This window comes from Syngnathus floridae, chromosome 1, assembly GCF_059516105.1.
Source record: "Syngnathus floridae isolate MCC-2025c chromosome 1, RoL_Sflo_1.0, whole genome shotgun sequence".
In the NCBI taxonomy this organism is placed as follows: Eukaryota; Metazoa; Chordata; class Actinopteri; order Syngnathiformes; family Syngnathidae; genus Syngnathus; species Syngnathus floridae.
The window spans coordinates 13,804,283-13,828,887 of NC_142413.1; the positions used below are offsets into that span (position 1 = coordinate 13,804,283).

Consider the following 24,605-nt stretch of genomic DNA (forward strand, 5'->3'; position numbering starts at 1 on the left):
TGATGTCACCAAATGTGATGATCATGATGTCAGATGGACGACATCTAGTTTGGCGTATGATTGACTTCAGAGTGAATACTGTGTATTGTTCAATTCTGATAATCCATCCATCCATTTTCTATACTGCTTGTCCCCACAGGGGTCGCGGGCGTGCTGGAGCCTATCCCAGCAGTCATTGGGCAGGAGGCGGGGGACACCCTGAACCGGTTGCCAGTCGATCGCAGGGCACACAGAGTCAAACAACCATCCGCACTCGCACTCAGGGGCAATTTGGAGTGCTCAATTGGCCTACCAAGCATTTCTTTGGGATGTGGGAGGAAACCGGAGTGCCCGGAGAAAACCCATGCGGGCACGGGGAGAACATGCAAACTCCACACAGGGAGGGTCGGAGGTGGAATCGAACCGGCACCCTCCTAACTGTGAGGCAGACGTGCTAACCAGTGAACCACCGAGCCGCAATTCTGATAAAAAATAAATAAATAATAATAATAATAATTGAACTTAAATATGTTAGGGTTTATGTACTGGAAAGTATTCACTATTCCCGTGCTTTGTTGTTATAGCCTCATTGCAAAACACACGCACATGCATACACGCACACACACACATACAGATACACATAAGGTCTGTTTGGTAGTGTGTCCATAAACCTTATTTGGCTACAATTTCATTAGATTGATCATCCATGCAAGTTAGTTTTCAACATGTTTTAAAAATGTGTACATCACAAAATCTTATTTTTGCACACCAGTAATCCCTAAAAGAGCTATTTGAAATCAAGATTCATTGAATAGTGAAATCCAATGTAAAATAGTAGAATCTGTGCATATACAAAACTTTTCCAGTGACAAAATATTCATGTTCACACTAAACACAGTCAAGAAATATCCTTCGTTATTTTTAAATTACCGTGTTCATTTTTAAGCAACCCAATAAAAATGATGGTGTACTATGATTATTTCACCACTGGATGACAGCAGAGCATCACAGAGATGAACCAACGTATCGAGGTAGAGCAAGTACTGTACTGTAAAATGGATTGATTGCACACATGAGTGGGTTGATGAAGATAATGATTGGCACGGGCCCAAGCTTGACACATTTCCAATTTGGATTTGAAGTGATGGGACCCAATATTTTTTTATATATTGAACCTCAATTTGTGGTGGTGACACCACTGTCTCCACCCATGCAAAAATACTTAAGTGGCACATTCTGGGTCTCATTGTAAGACAAGGTTGAGTTCACATGAGGCAAAATTTGATATTTTCACCTGATCACTGCACGTTCCATTACAATGTGGGAAGAATTAATGAATTTTAAAAAGTGATGTTCCCTCTATTCTGCCTGCCTCCCCTCAGAGCTCCCCTGGCCATTTTCTTAATGAACATGTCATTCAACACAGCACCTTCATGTAGGGATTATACTATTTAGCAAGCACAATTCTAATTCAGAGTGACTGTTCCATAAATTCAATTATTTTTCAATAATTTCCCTTGTGGTAAATTAAGTTCACCCATCCATGTGGCTGCAGTGAAACTTTATGAGAATAGTCCTTTGAAGTACCTCCGAGGTCACAAAAAAAAAAAGACAAGATGTGGTGACAAGGGGGAAAATAAAAAGAAGAGACTTCTAGGTGCTGCACTACTAAGTTAGCAATGGATGAGAGAAAGCAAATCTTGAATAATCTTACAAACGAAAAAATCGCAGGATGAGCCAAATATGGATCAAATGATGGTATTATCTTTATTGTGCACTGTCTGGCACTGTGACTTAGTGTATTTAGGAAGGGAGAAAGAAAGAGTAGACTGTTGTTGACCCCGAAGTGCACATAGGTTTTTGACCGTTTTGGCAACCAGACGCTTTGTGTTTTATGGAAGTTTTTAGCCTTGAAAAGTCATACAATAAACACACTATTTTTAGAAGAAGGCCCATGGAGTCCCCGTTGATGGACACATCGGAGCAACAGGTAAACAAAGCCATCAGTGTGTCAGACCAAGCTAAATCGAGCAACACTTTACTAGGCCAGTATTAGACTGGCTAAGTAAAAGTACTGTAGAGCAAACTTGCAAAAAAAAAAAAAAGAACACTGAGACCTCAGCTAAACAAAATTCATGGAACTAGTTCATGGGCTTTATTAACTGTGCAAAAGTATTGGGACATTTTATTATGAGGATTTTTTTTTTTCCAGTCAGTCAAGCAGTCATTCGGACACTCAAAAAATTGAATAGTAGGACAGATACAGGTATGTATGTACACGGACAATTTCTGAAGAGAAAATCGAATAACCAAGGTGACTCTATATACATACTATAATCATACTTTTGATGTTGAAGATCTTTAAGACAATGCATTGTAGTGACATATTGTTTTTTATTTCCCCTCCTGAAGGATAATCAAAGACTTAGCCGAACATTAAAGATTAAAGGAGCAGAGATGAGGTAGAAACAGATGCTTTAATTAGCAGTGGAAGAATTGCTCAGCAGTGTGTGTGTGTGTGTGTGTATTTAATTACTTTAATCAGCAGAGGAGTCAGATGAAATGGAAAAATCCACACAGTGGCATTTCTATTAAGGTTCCCTCATTTTCGTATTGTTTCTCTTCAGTATTGGTTGTTAAAAGATAATGACATTGGACTTGGATGTAATGATATCCATATCCTTAGTTAAGACGGCCATCTATTGAAATAATACACAGTAGAGGCAGATTGTCTTGCGTTGGAATCAAAATGATCAGTATAAGTATCACATCTTGTAGTTTTTGCCTCAGGAACTGGTGAAGTGGAACCTGCTTACAGCCCCAAAAGCCATCTAATCTGAAATTCAAGCTGTATTTTACAGGTTTCTAGGCCTTATAATTCAAATCACATCAATGCATTGTCTGACACGTCAAGAATTCATAAGAGATTTCAGCTCACTTGGTACCTGAGAGATGAACTTGTGTTTTGCTTCTTGCAAAGATAACCTGCAAACTAAAAATGGAGCAAGACATTACAGTATGATAGTTGCAATACAACTATAGTGGTCAACATCAATGTGTATTCAAAATGTTGTGTTTGAAATGCTTGAATTAGGCTACTCCTGCATATAGAGACCACTGATTAAAAATTAAATGTCTTAATATGCATATGCACAACTGCATGTTTTAATAAATCAATTTAAAGATGAAATAAAAAGTGAGAACCCACCAATATTCAAATATTATTACTCAGAAATTGATTTAAAAAAAAAAAACCTTACTATACAAACCGGGTGGATAGTCATTTATGGTGAGCTTTTAATTCTCACTGACGTCTACTTATGAATTGTAATTAATGTTAATTAGATAACAGGCTGAGCATCGTTTTCTTTTTGAAATGTTAGAGTGACTTGGCTATGTTATGCAAAATGAAATAAATGACTAACTGACACATAGTAAAGGTTTCAAAAAATCTGAACATATGAATGTGTCAGTTAGAAATATGCAGAGGAACTGTACATTTATTAATTCCAGTCACGTATGCCACTATGTGACAGCACTTCTCTTACATCTTCCCTCCCCTTCACCACTGTCTGTCAGTCAGGATTCTTTAAAGGGAACTTATTTTGGAAAATCAAATTTTTAATTGTCGCTAAATATGCCCTGGGACTAACTGGTTTGTGTGATTCGCTTGAGGTCAGCTGGAATCTACTCCAACTCACTCGTGAGCCCGAACAGGATAAAATGGACGGATGGATGCAGTACACAATTGGTTGAGTCTCTGGAGTGCCTGCTCACCCATCAAGTGTGAAATTGCACAACCAAGTAATCGTTTGCAACCTGAATATTTCCAAAAGTAAATCTGAGCAAGACCTTGAGCATTTTGCTGAATTGTGCTGTCAAATTTCCTTGAGTGGGACAAATAAAGGAACATTTCATCTTAAATTTGGTTAATTGACATGACATCAAGACCACCCTAAGTATCTTCACCTATGATTAAGCAGACCTTACACATTTAAGTGACAGCTGGACTCCTCTGTCTAAACTAATGTTTTTGCTGCTGTCAAGTATAATTCATCTAGCTCATAAAGTGCTGATGCTGTGAGCGAGAATATGATCAATGCTTAATATTTTTGTGGGGGCTGGCATATGCTGCACACTTCAAACTCACTTTTTAGATCCAGGGCTCAACTAGTGAATAGCTCTGTTCCTCGTCTTCATGGTAACGGGAGCTGCACTTGCCGTTAGTTCTGCAGTAGAGGATTATTTGCAGGATTCAGGATTTCAGCAAGACAAAAAAGTGGTGTGAAGTGTGCTTTTATTTTTAATCCTTGGGGTATTATGACAAAAGCATGTCACACACACTTTGAAACACCAGTTTTAAATTGCGAAATCAAATGTGCAGCAGAATGAAAAACGCTCATTACCTGCAAAATGAAAAAATGAATGACTGAATGTTTTATTTGAACATTCTTTAGTTCGTTAGTTCTGTGAAGCTGGCTTTGTGTTTATATTGGTGAAAATCTGGTCCAATGTTTAGTTCCTTGAGTGTAAGGTGTTTATGTAATTCTTTTGTTTTTACTGCTCATGCAATCACAAAAAGTTGACCAAAGAGACTCAAGGGGCAATTGTGAAACAAGTTTCCATTTTAACCTTTTATGTGCACCAAAAGACTAGACACTTACCGGCACTGGAATATTAGAATGTCTCGAATGTTTTGCTGTCATTTTCTTTTTTTAACATCTGGACAAATTGGCGCCCTCAACTGATATTGCGATCATCATCCTTAGTTTAGGACTTTAGGTACTGCTCATATTTGGTTTAATCTGCATTTGTGTGTGCGTGGGTGCATACTATATGGACTTGGTGTAAATGGTGACGGTTGTAAAGATCAGACATTGTTATCTCTGTATTTCTATTGTAAAGCCTCCTGTACACCGGTACAGTAAAATATTGTCATTTTACTTAAACAGAAGAGATCAAGTCATCCATTGCACATAGTGATTAGTTTTTCAAAAGCAAAACATACAGCAAAACATACTGTTGGCAAATACTGTAGGAATGAAAGGGCTGAGGAAGGCCGGCAACAGCATTGGATCTTTTCTCTGTCGGCCGATGTCTGCTCAATGCTTTAAAATTATAAATCATATATTGTACGTTCTATACAAGCGACATATGTTCAGACAACCCGAATCCAACTATGAGTGTCTTCCATTGGATGAACAAGATTAGAAATTTAATGGCAGTCTTAGATAATAAATAAAACTGCATGACATGGGACATTGGGATGAAACCAATGCTGCAGTTCTTTTACTGGAAAGCTGGAGGAAAGATACATGGACGTAAGAAAGGCAATGTGGCTGTAGAAGCAAAACAAGGACAAGGCAGAAGTGAAATTGTGAACCCGTGTGTGTGTGTGTGTGTGTGTGTGTGTGTCTGTGTGTGTGTGTGTGATGAGGTGAAAGGTTGACAGGATTATGATGTCATCAGGGGACATTTAGTTGACAGGGGCCATGCAACAGATGGCCCACCAAGATGAGTATGAAAGTTGGTATGACTTTAGCTCATTGATGTGTGCTTGTGCGTGTGTCTCTGCATGTGTCAGTATTCAGGGACACCTTTTGTTTCAGAAGTGAGATGACGATAATTGGTCCAAAAGGTCCGAGGTTCAAAGTTAACTAACGCACAAACATGCGGTGAACAACCACATATTTCAATCTTTGTGTGCTTTGTTCTTTTTTCTAAGACTGTCCTTGAGAGTTTCCACTTTGAATAAGAATGAGAGAAATTAATTTGAAGGACGTGGCAACAGAAAACAAGTTTTGCATTAAAAAGAAAAGTTACAGTAACGTCTTATGTCATTTCATACCCCCATATGACGAAATAACAAATTGGATGTATAAATCAACTATGAAGAGTAATTTTATGGTTTGATCTGTTGTGTGCAGGACATTGCAGTATTTACTGTACTGTATAATGTCAAACTTAAGAAGCTACATAAGAAGAAGTAAGAAATGCAGGAAGACCAATGCGATATCGAGGTCTTTTACTATCCAACTGTGAGAGTTTTGTAAGAACCCCAACGGTGTATGTACCCCCAAGATTAGATTGTAAATTATTTCAAAAAGGTGGGGGACAGAAATGTTGTATGAGGGTATGTTTAGGTCGATCCATTGTGGCGCACAAGGTTGCAGCTTTCGACTGTCGTCCTAATTTGATGTCCTTCCCGTCGGGACTAATCATGACGGCTGGGAGTAAGGGAAATTTCTGGTGCCCGTGATTCTCTTTGCAAGTGCATTATCTGACCAAACTCATTCCATTTCCATTTAATAGAGGTTATATGTGTGGTCTTGTCCCACCGCTAAAATTTCAAAAATTGGACTGATCCTTTCAGCTAAGACTCTAATCTTTTGTCTCATCTACATTAGACTATTGCATGCTTCTTATGGGAATGATTACTTTAGGCATGATTCGATAGTTCCAGTTCTACCTCTCTTTGGTCTGCATTAAACTTCAGAGACCCACCTTCAATATCTAATTGTTTGAAAACTGGCTGCGTTGCTATATATGTACATAACGGAACAGACAAGCTGAAAAGCTAAAACGGCACGTGTTTCTTGTTCTGACTGAAGGAACATTTCATTTTAAGTCTGGTTTCCCTGGAGAGTTGATTCTGTCCATCCGTATAGTTAATAGCTTTTACTTTCCCATGGCCTTACAGCATTTTCAGTAGGGACATTGTGCTAGGCACGGGAACATTTACAATTATTCAAGGCAGACTAATATTGTGACCTTTAGGATGTGCAGAGGAACATTAATTATCTTTAACCTCCCTGAACTTATGAGGATGAGAACAGCTTGACAGCAGTACGACAATTACAGAAACTTGATTGCTTAAACTATGTTTTTAAATGGTTATGCTCTGTTTATGCGAAGTTTCTGGGTCTTGTTTGCCAGAAATGTGCATCACAGGATTTTGACAATGTTTTTCCCCTACCCATTTAAGTCTTGTTGATTTTTCTTATGGTCTATCAATCACTTCTTTTTCACAGTGAAAGGCTACTGCTGTGCCCCGGGGGCTCAATGACACATGACATTTCAGCCACTACGTTCCCTCCCTGCATATCTCATTTGATGGGGTCACTCACTTTTGTCACGTTCTGTCATGGCTTTATAAAAGGAATGTCAAACTATGGCTCGTGGGCAAAATGTGGGCCACAGTGCAATTATATTTGGCCCGCGAAGACAAATTGTGCATTGACTTATTGTCAATATTACAATTGCAAATTGTCTTCACTTTTAAAAAATAGAGATGCTCCTTTTTTTTATTACCATTCATCTTTTTAAAAATCTGAACAGTGTTTACTAGTCTCTGATTTAAAAACTAGTTATTCATCAGTTTGTTTTGTAGCCTAAGATGTAGTATGTATATAGAAGATGTCATGATGGCCCTCAGAAGAAAACTATGACTGATGTAGCCCATGACAAAAATGAGTTTGACACCCCGGCTTTATACACATAAAAATGAATGTTGGAAAGCTTTTTCTAAAAAATTACATGTTTTTGTTCATCTATCTAGGCTAGGGCCAAATAGTGACAGGGAGAAGAATTAAATGCTCCGTCATTAGATGACAGAGGATAAAATAACTTTTGCATGCACTTGTTGCCATTCACACATTAGAATGTGTCTTAGTGTTCTGCCAGTATCAGCCTTGTGTTCAATTAACCAGCCCCAAATTACACACTCATTAAGTTTATTATTGAGCATGTTGAGCTGTATAACGATAACTGCTTGAAGAACCCCCCCAATCCTGGGCACACACATTCCAACAATTCCCCCCCCCCCCCCCCCCCCGTTTAACCAGCTGAAGTCACACAGTATACAGAATGCATTGATCAACCTTTAAAATTTGAGAAACCTTGAGACATTGCATTCCTGTGTTTCATTTTTTGTGATCATATCTGCATTTGATTTCCCTAGATTAATCTATTGGAACATGAGTTATATCTGATAATTACAAAGTGCAATGTTTTAATTGATTTTTCTCACCGGGGATTGCTCGAACGTTGATTAGATTCGTTATACGCAAGTATTGTTGAAAAATGACCAAAAAGAGATGCCTGTGAATCTTCACTCCATTCTGTTCAATTTACAGCTATTTGCATACGGACTGTCATTGGCTCATTAAGTCGGTTCAGCCTATCAATGAGCGGGAGGCGGATTTGTCTCTTGAGTTATAAGCCAAACCACTTACTCCCTTCTCTGGCTTCTTCCTGGAACTTTCTTCTTGAAGCTCTTGTCTGCTCTGCATTGCTTCAGGCCCTTTTTATGACCTTCCCTATGGGGTGGGAGCCAAAACCTTGCCCCTTTGTTCATACAGAGAATACAGCTGATTTCAATATGAGACTCAGTTGCCATGTACCCTTTTCTTTTTGGCTGTGAGCCAGCTCTGGTCCACGCGTCCCGTTGCGTTCAAAATAAGGTAGCAGTTCTTGTACTAAGGCAGCAAGTGTGAGCTCACGTCAGTTCCTGCCCGACTCCACCATGGTGGATGTAGTGTGCCAGAATCTTTTACAGGCCCAAACCAGGCCAAACACTGCAAAAGCCAGGTGTGCATCAGAGCACACTGTGACCACGTGCTGTGCAGAACCAGACTTTTTAAATTTTTCCATTTTCCATTTGTTTTTTCGTATATGGCCTGGCTTTCTGCAAAGACACTTCTGAATGGCCTCCAGCTTCAGACAAGAACACAATCAGTGAGTGCAATTTATCAGTGTACAAATACTGGTGCTTAGATTTGGGGAACAGGAGTTGAATTGGTTCACCTTTTCGCACATTAACACCAGTTCATGCCTAGACCGCTATTGTTTATCTTGTCTATCTGATGACGTTCTGATTTTGTTGCTATTTTTTCTTTGTAGTTGGATTACTCTGTTAATGTACTCATTATGATTTCCATGTAGATTTAGACAATAAATGTCCACATGATTAAATGACATTGGTTGTGTGTGTGTGTGTGTGTGTGTGTGTGTGTGTGTGTGTGTGTGTGTGTGTGTCTGTGTGTGTGTGTCTAAACCAAAATTAGGGACCTGTAGGTTTTTCTAACCAAACTCATTCTATTAACTTTGGCCGCCTTCGGATCTTAGAACTAATTCCAGGTTTTTTGTTTGTTTAAGCCTTCTTAAACCATTGAGAAAACGACAATGTGTTGCTGCTAGTGGTGGTTGATTATACTGCTGACAGTAGATTTGCGCCACCATGAACAAAATAATTAATCATTTAATGAACTAATTTATTTAATTGAATCCTTAATTACCCCATATTTGCTCCATTTTTGTGACATTTTTGTTAGGTGCAGTCAGATCTTTCTAAAATAAAAAGGGTCCTATGGTTCAATAAAGGTTGGGAAACACCACTCATCCATCACTTGTACAAAAACATGCAAAAGAACCACCTACAGGCTGGCTCATGAAAGTGGCTCACGCTTTTCCACTTCAGGTCAATGTTTTAACACTCCTATTTACTGATTATAAAATAATTTCTATATTTTTAATTCATTTATTTACATGCAAGGCTTTTATTTTGAATGTCTTTATTTACACAGTTTGTACATCTAGTCCTTGTATGATTAAGATATGCAAAGCAATTTTCCAATTGTGTACTTCAGGGGGCCTGACTACTTTTCATTAGGCAAACACAAACGCTCCTTCCCTGCGGTTTGCAACTTGACTCCAAGACTTATCTGTATAACAAAAAATATGCTTATGTTTAGTTATTTGAATATATGGCGGTTGCACCCCAGGAATTATAAACATAAAGGATGGAAAACATGGAGCACTGGGTGTCTACTAATCATTTTTAGGGTTTGGAATGAATCACTGTACAAATTACTGTTAGACAGATGTTTCATACAGAACATGCAGGGCAAAACAATCAAGTTATTAGCAAAGTCGTTATTCTCGACACACTTTCAATTTGCTTTCATTATGTTTCCCATTACTTTCTTTAGTGTTATCATTTGCCTTCCCTTCTTCTTGTCTATATGTATGTTTTATAAATAGTGTTAATCACCTCACTACCACATCAACAAGTTTACACATTTCTATGTGTAGAGTTCTATGTACATATTTTGGCTTCCACCCACAGTACTGAAACATGCATGGTATTTTTTTGCACCAAATATTGTCCCATCAAAACTGCACGTGCACTCCGCCCCTTAAATATCTAGGTTCAATTACAGCTTAAACATCAGCCCGAGGTGCAGAAACACACGCTGTCATCGTGGATGAAGACATAAGGTGACAACATTCACACACATAGACATCAATGCGCTGCGGCATGTAGATCAACTGGGACTCTTTGACCATTTTGGCACCTGTCACTTTGTTTTATTTTTCTCCTTCTTTCTCTCATTCATTATTTCAAAGCATGACCTACCATCCTTGAGTTTCCTCTCATTCTATTACATGCACTTTTTTCTCGCAGTAGTAAACTCATTCATTCACTCATTCAACTCTCTAGAGTGGACTGTTTGTCCCTCTGTGTCAGATTTGCTGTTATTCGGGAATCGTGTGGAAGACAATAACTTCAGAGGGTCTGCAGCCTTCAGTGTCTTTTAATGTGTAGTCATGTCTGTCAAAAGATTAAAGCTTTAGCTCTTTCAATGCGTCATGCAAGATGGTTTCCATTTTTGAGTTAATCAATTTTATACAAATCAAATACATTTATAAAATTGGTTATTCTCTTTGTCAATGGAAAGCAAAACTTTTTATCTACAAAATTACAACGGGTAATTTGTTCTTGTGCCTTCTTGTGTCTGTTGTATGCACCGCTTCGCACAGTCACAGTCTTGCTGGGAGGAAAAAAAAAAGAAAAACATTTCAATTTTGCTGTCACATACCTAAAACCTGGGGGCTAGGTTACCACAATCAGTATGGAGGGGAAGGTCGCAGGTGGATATTCAAATTATTTGCAACAGGCGGTAGTCTTGGGCAGGAGTGATCAGCTGATCAGCAAGATTTGTAGAAGCTTGACAACAATCTTGTTCATTTAAATTGAAATATATGTCTGATAGACATCTAAGGGCTGACTCCAGGTCGTGATTAGTGATCTCTGATGGTAGACCTGGGATGTGAACTGGTGGAAACGGTCAGACATGATGTCAAAGGGGATGCCATTCAGCTTAAGGATGTGGTTGACAAGGATATCCACAGTCTCAAGGGCAGAGAGAAAGTTTGGGCAGTGGAATGGAATTAACCATCCTGGAGAATCAACATGACTGACTGTTTCTATCACAGAAAGGCAGATCACGCAGGTGGAACCATGAACGCCTTGGGATGGGTAAAGGTATCAGGAGACCCATGGGGCAATAAATATGAGAGACTTCCCTCAGAAGCAGATGAGGTAGGCTGCGACAACCTGCCTCGGCTATCCGATGCCACCACAAGCGTTGTTGCTTGAACTGGAGAGTTCAATTCACCCCATGATGACAACCCAACTTGGAGTGTCCCTGTTAGAGGACTTCAGAGCAGACAAAATGTAGGATGAAGAGACGATTCTAGGATCAGAGCCAGGATGTGGTTGTTGTGCCTCCAGAACCGCCCTCTCGATGTCCTCCACAGCCACTGTGATGAAGCGTGAAGAGTTAGGGATGTTCTCATTATCTTGCTTTTCTGCCGAGCTATCATGTATGTGAGAGAGAGCATAGGGCTTAACATTATGAGAGTCTGGTTGACAAGACAGGGATAAATTAAAGCGCCTCAAGACCAAGACTTTAGACTTTTGTCTCTTATTTTAAACTGGATGGATGGTTTCCTCCTACTCCAAAATCAGGAATGGTATTTTCCAGTCTGTACATTCAGCATGTCTTTCTTCATCCTTTTTGAATCAGATAGTAGCCTGCTATCTTCTGGCATTTGTGATATTTAGAAAGGATCTCTTATGCTTAAGGCCAATCAGGATGACATTTTGATGTGATTGCCTTGTCTCTAGTCCTTAACTACATTTTGATTTAACACAACTTGCAAAGTCTTTTTGACGGCATAGAATGATAAGGCATGACAAATGTCAATCAAGGGTCTCCAGTACAGTCATGGTTTATATCTAATATGTTACTGTAGCGGATTTTTTCAATTTGTATTTTTATGACAAACGGCTCGATTCTTATTTTTACAATTTTTACAACTCTAGATTGAATACGTATCAGATTTTTGCAGTACAGCCTCACTCTGAACGGACTAAGACCACCACCTGTCCTGCTTTTTGTTGTCATGTAAACCAAATTTATCCTTTGTCCAGCCTCATGCAAATTTGCCATCAGTTCAGCTTTTTCATTCGACCTAAATAAAAACATGAATACGTCCTTAGGCGTACGCTACTGGCAACTTATGTAAATGATCGGTAAATGATCGACTCAGTCGTACGTTATCACACGATTGACTGGCACACAAACACTTCCTCATCCTTACCACCTGTCTCAAATGGGAGAGTGTGCTGGCCAGTCACGAGGAAATGTTCACTGGCTGCTACCACTTGGATTTCTGGATTGTCCTGGCACATAAGAAAATTGCTTCTGTTGGTTGATGGAAGGATTTTTTTCTTCTCTCTTATTATTTCCACCAATACCAATCATTATAAGAAAAACTTATTGTTTGCTTTATTTGCCCTCGTACCCGTCTTGCTTGTCTATTTAGCACTCAATATACAATAGCCTATCACTCAGTATGTTGAGCTCAATGATTAGGCTATTGAAAAAGACATATTTTTTATGTCTTTTATTCTAATTCAATTCACTGACAATATATTTTTGTTGTGTAATGCCTGGTCCTATGAACCTTTGACATATTTGATCACACAAAGGGAAGATGTTAAAATTAGTCTTGTCCTGAATAGGTAACTTATCCCTTAAGCTGTCAAAAGTTATTGTCAATCATTGTCTCACATAACCATGTGACTTGTCCCACATTTTTAGAGTATGGAGGTGATCACACTAGAACGGAGAAGTAGCCAACTTCACGTAAATGAAAAACGACAAACGTCACCATACTGCACCACTGCAACAGTCAAGGGGGGGATGATGGAAAGGAAACTGAAGCAGTGGGAGGAAAATGAGGTTTTTGATTTAATATTTGGGGGGTGAAATACGCATAAATATCTAAGGCAATATATTCATTCTGCAGTTATGAATAAGTGAACATGAATTAAAAAGAAAAAAACATCAATCTTAGGGGGTGGTTATCTTGCCACTTGCTGTTCACTGAAAATGATCTCGCTGTGCCTAAGGGCTCAGGTAACAAACAAGCACACCTCACCTGTTTTCTGGGTTTAGTCACGTGATGTTTGCAAGCTCAGCCCAAAGGAATTATTAGGTCATTTTCAGCCGACAACATATGGCAAAATGGCTGCCCGCTGAAATGGATAAAAATGATGGAATTCTGTAAATGCAATAATAGTCAGAATACTGTGTTAAGACTAGTGGGGCCGCATAGAACATATTGCAAGGACAACTTTTGACTTGACTTCCGCTTTTAAAGTTTTATTTAAGATTTCACACAAATGTAAGTAATGACAATGTTTCGACATTTAAGAAAAATAAACATTTGGCAATGACCATTTCAGTAGCCTAATCTAAACCCAACAGTAAATTCACTTGTTGAACACAAAAGTAACCTACAGATGGGCAGATACCAATTAATCTAAAATTTACAATCTAAAATGTTTCACAACAATGTTGCAATCTGATTTGAGTAATTAAAATCCTGAATGAATTTTCCCCTGCCCTGTTCATTAGCCTACAAAATAATAAATATGCTAATTATGTTAATATTGTATTTGTTATGGGTTTACAGCCTTGGAATTAGATTAAATTCTAGAAAACATCTCGAGGCAAGTACACTACCGTTCAAAAGTTTGGAGTCACTCAGAAATGTCCTTATTTTTAACGTAAAATTGCTATTTTTCCATGAGGATAACATTCAACTAATCAGGAATACACTCCATACATTGTTAATGAGTTAAATGACTATTCTAGCAGCAAACATCTGTTTTTTAATTCAATATCTGTATAGGCCCATTTCAAGCAACTATCCCTCCAGTGTTCTAATGGTCCATTGCCTTTGCTAACAGTGTTACAAGGCTAATGCATGATTAGAAAACCCTTGAAAACCCTTGTGCAATTATGTTAGTTTTCATGGAAAACACTAAATTGTCTGGGTGACCCCAAACTTTTAAACAGCAGTGTAAATTTACAGAATTTGAATGTGGTTATTGCATACGGCTGATATTAACCTAGGTAGTGGTTTATGTCTTGGTTGGACTGCGACTTCTCACTTGCATATATTGTAGGCGACAAGGTCTGTGTTGCCCGGATGTGTGTCAGTGATCGATGGACTACAGATGGTCTGGGCTCCTTCTAATTATGCTGCGATGCTGGAGGAAGTCCTGCACAGAGGTCACGCAGGACATGCATGCATGCACACAGACACGTATACCCTCGTTTTAAGATTCAAAGAAATAAATTGATAAAGCAATATTTCCTCTATTTTTTTCCCCCACCGGAAAAAAAAAGTTAAACGTGAGGCATCGTCACCATATTTTAATGTTTAATGAATAATATGCAAAAGTGCTAATGACAACTTTAGAATAACAAATCCTCATTGCACTGTGCAAGGTGCACTGATTGTTTGAATGCCACTGCTAAGTATTTTTTTCTCGCATTAGAGAGAACATGTTTTCTGGTTTACAATGAAATCAACTGTGAAATGATGGTACCATACATCATACCCTCTCAACTCAGCCATATTAAATCAAATCATAATCCCACTGAATCCAACCCAATTGTTCTACTTATCACCTTCAGTATATTGAGGTACGTATGAAATCATCTTTTATTGGAGAGATGCACACCCTTAATATAGTGCAGTGTATAAGTATAGAGACTCTCCTGGCGAAACCTACACCAGCAGCCACCGTCTGTTGTGATGGAGACACCACTTAAATATTTTCTCACATAATTAAACGTAGTGTGCTCTGATATTTATTTGCATTGTTTTATGTAAGTCTTCAGTTTGATTAACTTGGGGAGAACGTCAAAGAGGAGAAAAGTGTTGGCAGATTCCGCAAGTTCTCCCAAAAACATTAGGCCCTCAGAGGCTCTGGACTGAGTGGATTTGATTTTTTTGCCTGAAATTTAATAATTGTTGATTTTGTCTGTCTTTTGTTGTTGATCTCCCTCATGTGCATTTGTGTCTCAATAGATCATTTAATTACCCCCGCCCCCCAAGTCTGATTTAAAACCTCAACAGAAGACACATCCTCCACACTCTTTATGAGCTGATATGCTTTAATCTTCTCGATTAAAGGCTGTGTGGTCTCATGGTGAAAACATTTCCCCTGTCATGTTCAGGCTGCCCAGACACATGATCCCTCTAGTGACAGATGCAATACTGAGCCCACACTTTTTTGTCACATGTAGTTATCGACAGTAGTTTCCTCAGTACTAAAATACACTATAGTGATTTAAATGAATGTGATTCAATTGTTTTAAATTCTGGTGAGAAACAGCTTTATCTTTACATTCCTCTGGTATACTAGAATCTAGGTGTACGATATAGTGGAGAATATAATTGCCACTCGACATGCATGCTCAAGGCTAATTACCTTGTTTGGATTATTTGTTTACCGTTGGCATAGGGCTTCAAAACAGGATTGGTTGCCAGAGGCGTCCTGTTGTGCAAAGCACAGATTACATGATTATTTCAATAAAACAATAAAATTGAGCATTGAGATAAAGGACGCTTGAAGTGACAAATGGGTAGATAGAAACGTGTGCAAAAGTATATATATGGGCCTTTCCATCCTTAACAGTTAATTTTAAGGTGTTTGTGATTAAAAAAGTTTTCTCAAAGTATTCACATTAGACATGTAAGCAAAATAAAACCAGATAATTTATTGGTTCCTCTTGAGTAATATGAGCATGTAATTATATGTAATTACTGTATTTTCCGCACTATAAGGCGCACCTAAAAACCTCTAATTTTCTCAAAAGCCGACAGTGCGCCTTGTATATGGACCAATATTGAGCCACTACAGCAGGTGTGTCCAAAGTCCGGCCCGCGGGCCAAATGTATATATCTTATATATGGACAAAGTTTTAAAATGGGCCATTCATTGAAGGTCCGCCTTGTAATCCGGTGCGCCTTATATATGTACAAAGTTTTAAAATGGGCCATTCATTGAAGGTGCACCTTATAATCCGGTGCACCTTATAGTGCGGAAAATACGGTATGTTCAGAAGTGTTAACCCAATCACAGGCTTGTGACAGTTCATCCAGCTGCTGAAAACACCTATTCTAATGTATAACTCGCATGGTGACGCCTTACTGTTACCAACACACACACACATGCACACACACGCGCACACACCCACACACGTATATTTATAGTTTCAATATTTATACAATATTTTCTGTATGTTTTTTATACTATTAATGTATTATTTACATGTTTGAAACTATTAATGTTCTAATAATAACATATGCACTTGAATGGTTTAATATGCATTTATTGACACAAAAAATGTACAGATGAGAGGGTGACCCTACTTTGCGGATTTCACTTATCGCGGGGTGGTTTTGGAACCAATTATCTGCAATAAACGAGGGATTTTTGTACTTTTCAAAAGCAGGTCTATTTTATGGCGCAGACGGTCTTGTGTGATTTTATTTATTTACGGCGACAGATTGGGCACTCCAACGATGAGTGTGATGTGATTTTATTCAGAAATATTATGCCAGTATGAAACAGTCCCTCTGAATCATTGCAAAAAATAAATTCCTTGAACGTATTGTAATAATTATTATTGAAATAATGTTCACTATGTACGCACTGGGGCCTATTTCTCCTCTGGCTTAAGGGATGCTGCCATGAAGAAGGTCCTATTTCTGTGGTTGGGGTTCCTCTCCGTCTGCTTGGGTCGGGATTGCCCCTGTGGCCAGGTCCCTACGGCTGGAGGAAGTACTTGGCTCCTGGTGCGGATGCCCTCCTCTTGAGAATGTTTGTCCTCATTTTGGTCCTCTGTGCTCAGTCATATATCTCAGCTTGGGTGTGGGAAAATTAACAGTGTATATTTCGGGTAGGCGGAGGAGCCAGGCTGACGTTGTGGCCAAGATGTAGTAGCTCCGCCCCTGGTTTAGTCCTTTGTCCACATGAGAAAGGGTTATTTCATGAAGTAGACAAAAAATGTGAGGGAAAGATATCACGAAATGACGGTTTTTACACTTTTGGCAGCATTTACATCTATGGAAAGCTTATTGTACATATACATGATCTTATCTGGGCAAGCTGTTAGAAGAATTCTTTAACCCCCATTCATAATGAGAAAACCGCTTGGGATCTCAATCCCTGCCATTAAATAACAGCAGACCATCTGCGATATTTTCCAATGTATTCTCAGCCATCATTTCTGTGAATTTATTTTTCAGAGCTTCCCCTCATCTTCTTGTGTGGCTTTTGTTCAACAACCCTGCAGGCATTCAATCAAAGATATATCTGATTATATGTACAGATTTATTTAACTATAGAGGCTACTTAATGTCAATGGCACAAGAGCACATACTCAATTACAAAAACAAACTTTTCAACGGGTATCCATTTGTCTGTCTCTCAAAAATGATAACCTCTTGTTCAAGTGTCTTTGACAGGAATAATGTTCATGCTATCCTGCACTTCTCTCCTGAGCAATGCATGCAGTGTCGAATTATAAGAATATGAATCATCTTTATTGGCCAAGGTAATCTGTCTCCAATAGTTGTAGCTCCTCCAGTCCTGCTATAAACAGGGAAACCGGGGACAGTTGTAACACGGGTCAGTTGAAATTCTTGCAATTGGTTCAATCAGGAACAAGTTTGAAATACCCTTTTTGTTCTCACTCTCAAAAGGAACAAATCTCCTAGGGTTTTCTTTAAAAAATATGTCGCATACTTGCCATGTTATTTAAAAATACAGTGTGGCTACTAGCTCTGTCTCCTGTTTTAATTCTCCACGAAAACTTTTACCTTACCCACAACAATTGAGCTCTGTTAGGTCCTGTGGCAGATTAAATCCAGTGGGAGAGAAATTGAGAGAACACGGCCAAAGATACCCTGTCAGTTGTTTTCATCCAACAAGGGGAAAATCCACTAACAAGTGCAAGGGACTGGATAAATTTTTGTTTACTGTGTTATTTACGGGGCTACCTACTAAAATAAGAGTGAAAATAAGTAAAGTCTTAATGTTGTTATTGTTTGTTAAAACTCATAAACTATCTACTATCTGTTTATATCGGCTGTTATTTTCTCTGCTTCTGCTTTAACGACTTCTATATTCTCATAAAGGCCAACGTTAGAAATAGCAATAAACAACAAAAATAGCTTTTCATCAGTTCACATAGTTTTTTTCTCAAGTCTGTTCACATATGGAGGAAAGCTTATTGTTTTGGTGCAATTTCCCTACAGGAATCATTTAAGTTTAGTTTCAGCGAACAACAAATACCTGCGGTTACCAATGGTAAACTCATTGTGACCCGCTGTTCTTCCCTGACAGTTTTAGGCTGACAGCAGGGATGTCAAAGGTCTGTTAATAGCCTTGACTTCCAGCTGCTGAAGTTCATCCCACATGTCATCTCCTTCTCACAGAATTGAAATAGTAGAGTCATTAAAGGGCATGACTCACTTTTATGGCAAAGATATGCACCATTCCAAGATATTTACTGCTTATGTTGATTTATACCAATTTCCACCATGTTTAAAAAGCAAAAATATACACAGTGAAATATTAAATGGGTACATAAATGAGATGCATACTTCCAGAATTTCTTTCAAGCAAAATAAAGTTCCTCCATCACTCTACTGTATTTTCCATCCAGTACATCTTTCAGCTGGAGCCTATTTGAGCGTGATATACAATTAGGAAGGTGAACTTGGTTTAATCACTCAAAAAAAAACCTAACCAGAGGTTTTCTTTCAAACACACCAACGGATGAAGTGAATTCGCTTTTCACAGAAACTGAAATAGTAATGACTAAACAAATCCACACCATGTTTCTTTGCTTGTCTGCACAAATGATATCAAAGTTGGCAAAATGCCTCTGCAAGGTGTTCATTTATATATATTTAATAACATATTTATCGTTTGAATGAGCTCCTGCCATTTGAGACTTGTGACAGTCACACACTGTTAACTATCGATCGAGCCAATCCATTAGTGGACCATCGTCTGTCGCAGCAATTCACACTACAATAGCTGCAAAAAAATTCAGCGGTGTTAAAGGTGCTTGTGTCCTCGCGCGCCAATGGACAAAACAGTCTGCAATGTCAGCCACTTTTACTCTTCTCATTTCCTGTGATCTGACCTTGTGATTTTTTTTAGTTCTAGCCCTACCTTGACTGAAAAGGTTCGAATACAGTACAGTGTGTTGTCTAACCTGTACTACACTTTTTAAGTTTCCCCCCAAATGAGAGGTTGTATACTCCCCAAATGCTAATGACACATATATGCATATACAGTAGGTTATTTTCACATTTGGGCTTGAGTTGACTTTTAAACCAAAAAGACCAAGGCTGCTATACCATGTTTCTTCGTTGAGAAGAGCGTGCTCTGCAACCCCGCAGAGGACAAGTACGATGGAACGTTGGCTAATAACTACTATGTTAAAGGTTTATTAATTTTTAAGATGAAATGGCTAACCTCAACTTGAGTTCCGCAGTGCATTTCAGCAAATGGTACCATCCTAGTGAAATAATGTGACATTCAATCCTTGTTGTGCAAAACAAAGTGGTGGCCATGATTCCTGCTCTGCTTGATGGTTCTTCTTTTTCTTTGTTGTTGTCAATGTTGTCTTCTTCTCTCTTCTTTTAAAACCACAAAAAGGAAGCACTGCCACTGGAAGTTGTCATAGTAACTTTCTCTTTGAAGAATAACACCAACAAGCACTTAAAATGTACTTAATGATTTTGAAGGTGTGGGATTACAGTTACGGTAACATGTTTTAAGACAAACTTCAACATAGTAATTTGCCAATGTCTCATTGTCCTTGTCCTGCGTTTGGCAATTATTTTTACTATCTGGGTTAATGGCCCGACTGACTGACTGAATTGGAGATTTAAATAACATTCTGACTGTTGAAAAAAACTGCCACATGTTTTTGTGCCGTTGCAGGCCTCACTCACAGACACAAACAATTGAAAGTGGAAGGTGTTCTCCAAGTCCCAAATTTAGAGATCTGTAATTTCTCAGAAGAACTTTACATCATCCTCTTGCCTGACATTAGCAAATCACTTTCTTTATGTGCCATGTTATCATTGCCTTTTAAATATGTGCCCTCTTGCACATCTGCAAAAATATCAAATATCAAGGCTATCCCTCTAATGCGCATGCGAGCTAAATTTGCGCTGAGGGACAAATTGTGATGAGTGTAGGCTAGGGGGTCACCTCCCCAGTGACCACATGAATAGTTAGAATGGTCTTGCTTTTCTTCTCTTGCAAGGTTTACTGGGTTTATGTCTTAAATTTCCGTTAAATTTCCGTTGAGATGTTCCTCACATAAAGCTACAGGCTCACTTGCTTTTATATGTGAGAGTCATAGCGATAGATAGATGAAAACATAGATAGCAGATATATATAGTTCATATCTTATGGGTCAACAGGAGAGTTTTTTTTTACTGTCTGGTTTAAAGGCAAGAGTAGCTAAATTCATAGCATATAGTAACATGATTCAAAAACGTTTTCAAGATTCCAAAAGAGGTTAACGACAGATGCTGGAGGCATAAAATAGCATAGTCTGGTTACACAAGTGCACTGTTGCTAAGTGGTTGTGCAGGCGAGATGGAAAAAAAAATCAGAGAGTTGGATCAAAAGACAAATTGTAATTTTTCCTCTCTTTCAGATCTCTGTTTGTGTGTATGGGGCCTTATCCACACATAGGAAAGCAGTGTGGGCTGTAAACACTCTGGGCTATTCCGGCTTTCCTCTTGTGTCGGTCCTGTAAGCATGTGTGAGGATGTGGGTGTGCGCAATGATTTGTATGAGAGAGTACGTGTTGTGGTGTGGGCGTTTGCCAGCGTGGGGGTGTGAATAGGTCTTTTCTAAAGGAGGGGGAAAATAAAAGATCAGGAGAATGTTAGTCACAGGAAAAGACACATTGGCTTCACTAACCAGAATTTTAGACATTTTACGATCCAGTGAGGACATTTGTTGTCTTATTCCTTGTCATCGGCTACGTTTACATGGACAACATTTTTTTAATCCGATCCGAGTATGGATTAAAATTAGGATTAAATGTACACTAAAAATATTGATCCCATTAGCACTTGTGTCTTCGTGCATCACACTTTCAATCGGACATGGGCAGATTGACCACATATGCCGGAAATAGTAGTAGAAGAAGCAGAAACAGTAGCGACTTCTGAACTTGGTTGAGTCTGAATATTCCGATTGGGTTTTTAAATAAAGCATTTTTATTCAGATTAAATTTCTAATCCAAATAAATGCATCCGTGTAGATTTAGCCAGTGTTGCAATCCCTCACCGCTGAATCATTGACCTTGGTAAACAGAATATGAAACAGAATTTTTCCACACTTAAGAAGAACCTTCAAAGTTAAATGCTAAATGTTGACTACAGGGGTTGGTAAACATAGTGTAAATACTGACATCCAACTCCATAGCCTGTTTTAATAAATCACTGAGACAATGCAAAATATTCATCTTCGTTAGAGGAAACTGCAGACCTTTGTAATTTCAAGCCAAGAGATGAAGAGCGGAAGTTAGTTTAATAATCGAGGTTAGCATGTATAATGAATAAAAGTGTTGACCAACGTATCACATTTCAGGAAAGAAAACATGATTATTGGTGATGAGTTGTCGTATTGGCAATTGGTTGTAAGAGAAAAAGGATGTAACATCAGACAGGAACGCACTGGAAAAGTAGATTGGAATTGCAGCAATGTATGGGAATATTGAAGAAAAAGCAAAAGGTTTTTCAAGAGTCATCAGGGATTCTCCAGATAGATGGATCCCTCCTTACCAAAGTAGGATGAACGAGTGGGAGAACAGTACTTCAAAGTATCAACTCATCTGAGAGCTTCGTGTGAGTCTGAACGTACAGCACACTGGCAGGCTGCTTCATTAGGTGCTGTAGCGTTATGATGTAATCACAACCAATATGGATAGAAACCATATCAAATGAGCACTTTCTGTTTTTTTAGTGATCTTAGCGAAAACAGAAGTACATCAGAACAAGCAAACCAGCACACATTAAGTCTGGAATCAAAACCTTGCAGTGTGAGGCCGACGTTGTTTACCATAAATGTTTTTTTGTTTTTTTTATGAGACAGTTTTTTCATTTACAGTAGTGTAGTTTTGTAATATATATTTTTTTCATTTATAATATGTTTTTGTTTTTAGGAATTCTTTTTGTTATCATAAATGTTGTCTGTTAGTTTTTTCATTATTTTCATATACAGTACTGTATTTATTTTTTGTTTGTTGCACATGTATTTTCATTTCATTTCATTTTTTCATGTATTACCAATGTTTTAAGGGTTTAAAGCCCCTTTCCGCAAAGTTAATAAATTTCTCAGACAGTTCAACTGGGACTCAGAACACGTCAAAAAACAAACAAAAAAATGTTTCTTTTTAAAACATAATAGAAACATATTCACAAATGAATCCCAAAGTTCACCTACAGGGTCTTTACCGTGGATGCAAAATTATAATTCAAATTGTCAATGTGCCACTTGATTAATCAATTGTATTGTCCTAAAAAATTGTTTAATTGGTTAGAATATCAGTGCCAGAGAACTTGTCCCCAATATTGCTTCTTTAATTCAACCGAAATTGTATTTGAGCCACAATGCAGGAAGTCGTAAAATAACTGGACTGGAAGTTCAGAAGTCTCTTGGGTGTCTTTGATGGTACTTTCACCTCAAATCTACAGTAAAGTCTGTGTGGGTGCAGTACTGTGTACTGATAGCATTGTTCTTAAAAGTTGCCTTTATTTTTTTCTTACACAAATCAAAAGTATTTGTAGACATTTATAGACAATTTCATGTGGGATGGGTCACACTATACCTAAAAGAGGGGTGGACTATCTATTTGGTACTTGTGTGCACAATTTTGAAATACACATTTATTTAGTGAAATGATGACAGAAAACCATTGGAAATAAATTTATCACTTTATGTTTGTTTGAAATGTAGATCTTTGCATCTGATATTGTACATGAAATGAAGTCTTTGAAGGCCCTGCTGGCACATCACTGAACAAATCTGTGTCTTCCCATCTACAGTAGCTTCCTACAGAAGCTAGGTGTTGATTTATTGTTGTGCTTCTACAACCTCATCTCTACTGACGCTCATACGCCCTACTTGTAACTTAGACTGATTGCAGGTACTGTTATATATACTGTATGTGCTAAACTAATTACTAACTAATTACTGTTTGCCGTACTTCCATGTTGTGCATTTAAATTTTGTTCTGATATGTCTATTTCCGCTGCAATCTGATTGGTAGGAATTTAATAGATTTGGATTTGGACATTTGGAAGATGCTTGATTCTGAGCAACCCAGGTATATTTTTTCTGCTTTAAATCATAGCGGATATTTTTTTCATTGGGCCTTCAATTCCAATAAAAAAAAAAAAAGTCATTATTTCCGTCACACACCAAGAATATACTTTGCCGAATAACACATGCACACAGTCTCATATTAGCACTGTGAAATGAAAATGATTTTTTTTTTCAGGCAAAAGCATTTCATTACAATATTCTGGGAGACAAACACATTTTCACATATACACATGAAAGCTCAACCCTGCTGGCTGAAGCACACACACTCACAAGGTGATATTTCACGTACAACAGGAAGCCGAGACTTTATTAAACCGCTCCTCCTAGCTTGCACAGATAAAATGCAGCTTTATTAAATGCCTTTCTATTAAAGCTGCCATTGATATATTTCAAAAAAATCAATTTCTGCACTCCACATTTTGTTCATCTCCAACAGCTTGGAGTGCTGTATACCAGCCAATTCTTTTGCACATTCTTTATATTGTGAAACTAAATCCCTAAAAAATAACCTTTTTTTTAAACTAAATAAGGAACCATGTAACTAAGATAACATTCATAATCTAAATATGCTGGCTAAATAGTCATACAACTAAAGTTTAAACTGGCAGAATACCATTCCGAATACGAGACCTATCACTGGGTTTGTTTGCTATTTGATATATTTAATTGAAATTGCTGATCTGAACAACCCATGATTTGTAAAAGAAAATCATGAAAATGATCAGGGATGCACAAAATTTTGCATACGACTGTATACTATATGCATGTATATGACCTGAATATACTATACACTATATCTACCTATATAGGCATATAAATTATGTTTTGGTAAAGGGGTGTGAGCTAAAAAGCTATGCTCCTTCTCACTTGTTTCCAAATGTCTTTTTTTATTTTTCTTTGTGTTTATTTTACTTCCTCAATTTCATTTTAATTTTATGCAACGACTTTATCTGAGAACAAACAGGAAGCTCTGTATTATTTGAATATTCAGAATAAAATTGTTAATAAAACAATAAAATAGATAGATATGCACAAATTATACAAT

At 38.0% G+C, this 24,605-nt stretch overlaps 1 long non-coding RNA gene across 1 annotated transcript; it reads left to right on the top strand.

Moving 5' to 3' along the window:
- The first annotated feature begins 8,251 nt into the window (after positions 1-8,251).
- LOC148404216 (uncharacterized) lies at positions 8,252-17,969 on the top strand. The gene is made up of 3 exons (XR_015860797.1): positions 8,252-8,568; positions 8,695-8,715; positions 16,872-17,969. It is a non-coding gene; the product is annotated as an uncharacterized LOC148404216 (long non-coding RNA).
- Positions 17,970-24,605: the final 6,636 nt, after the last annotated feature.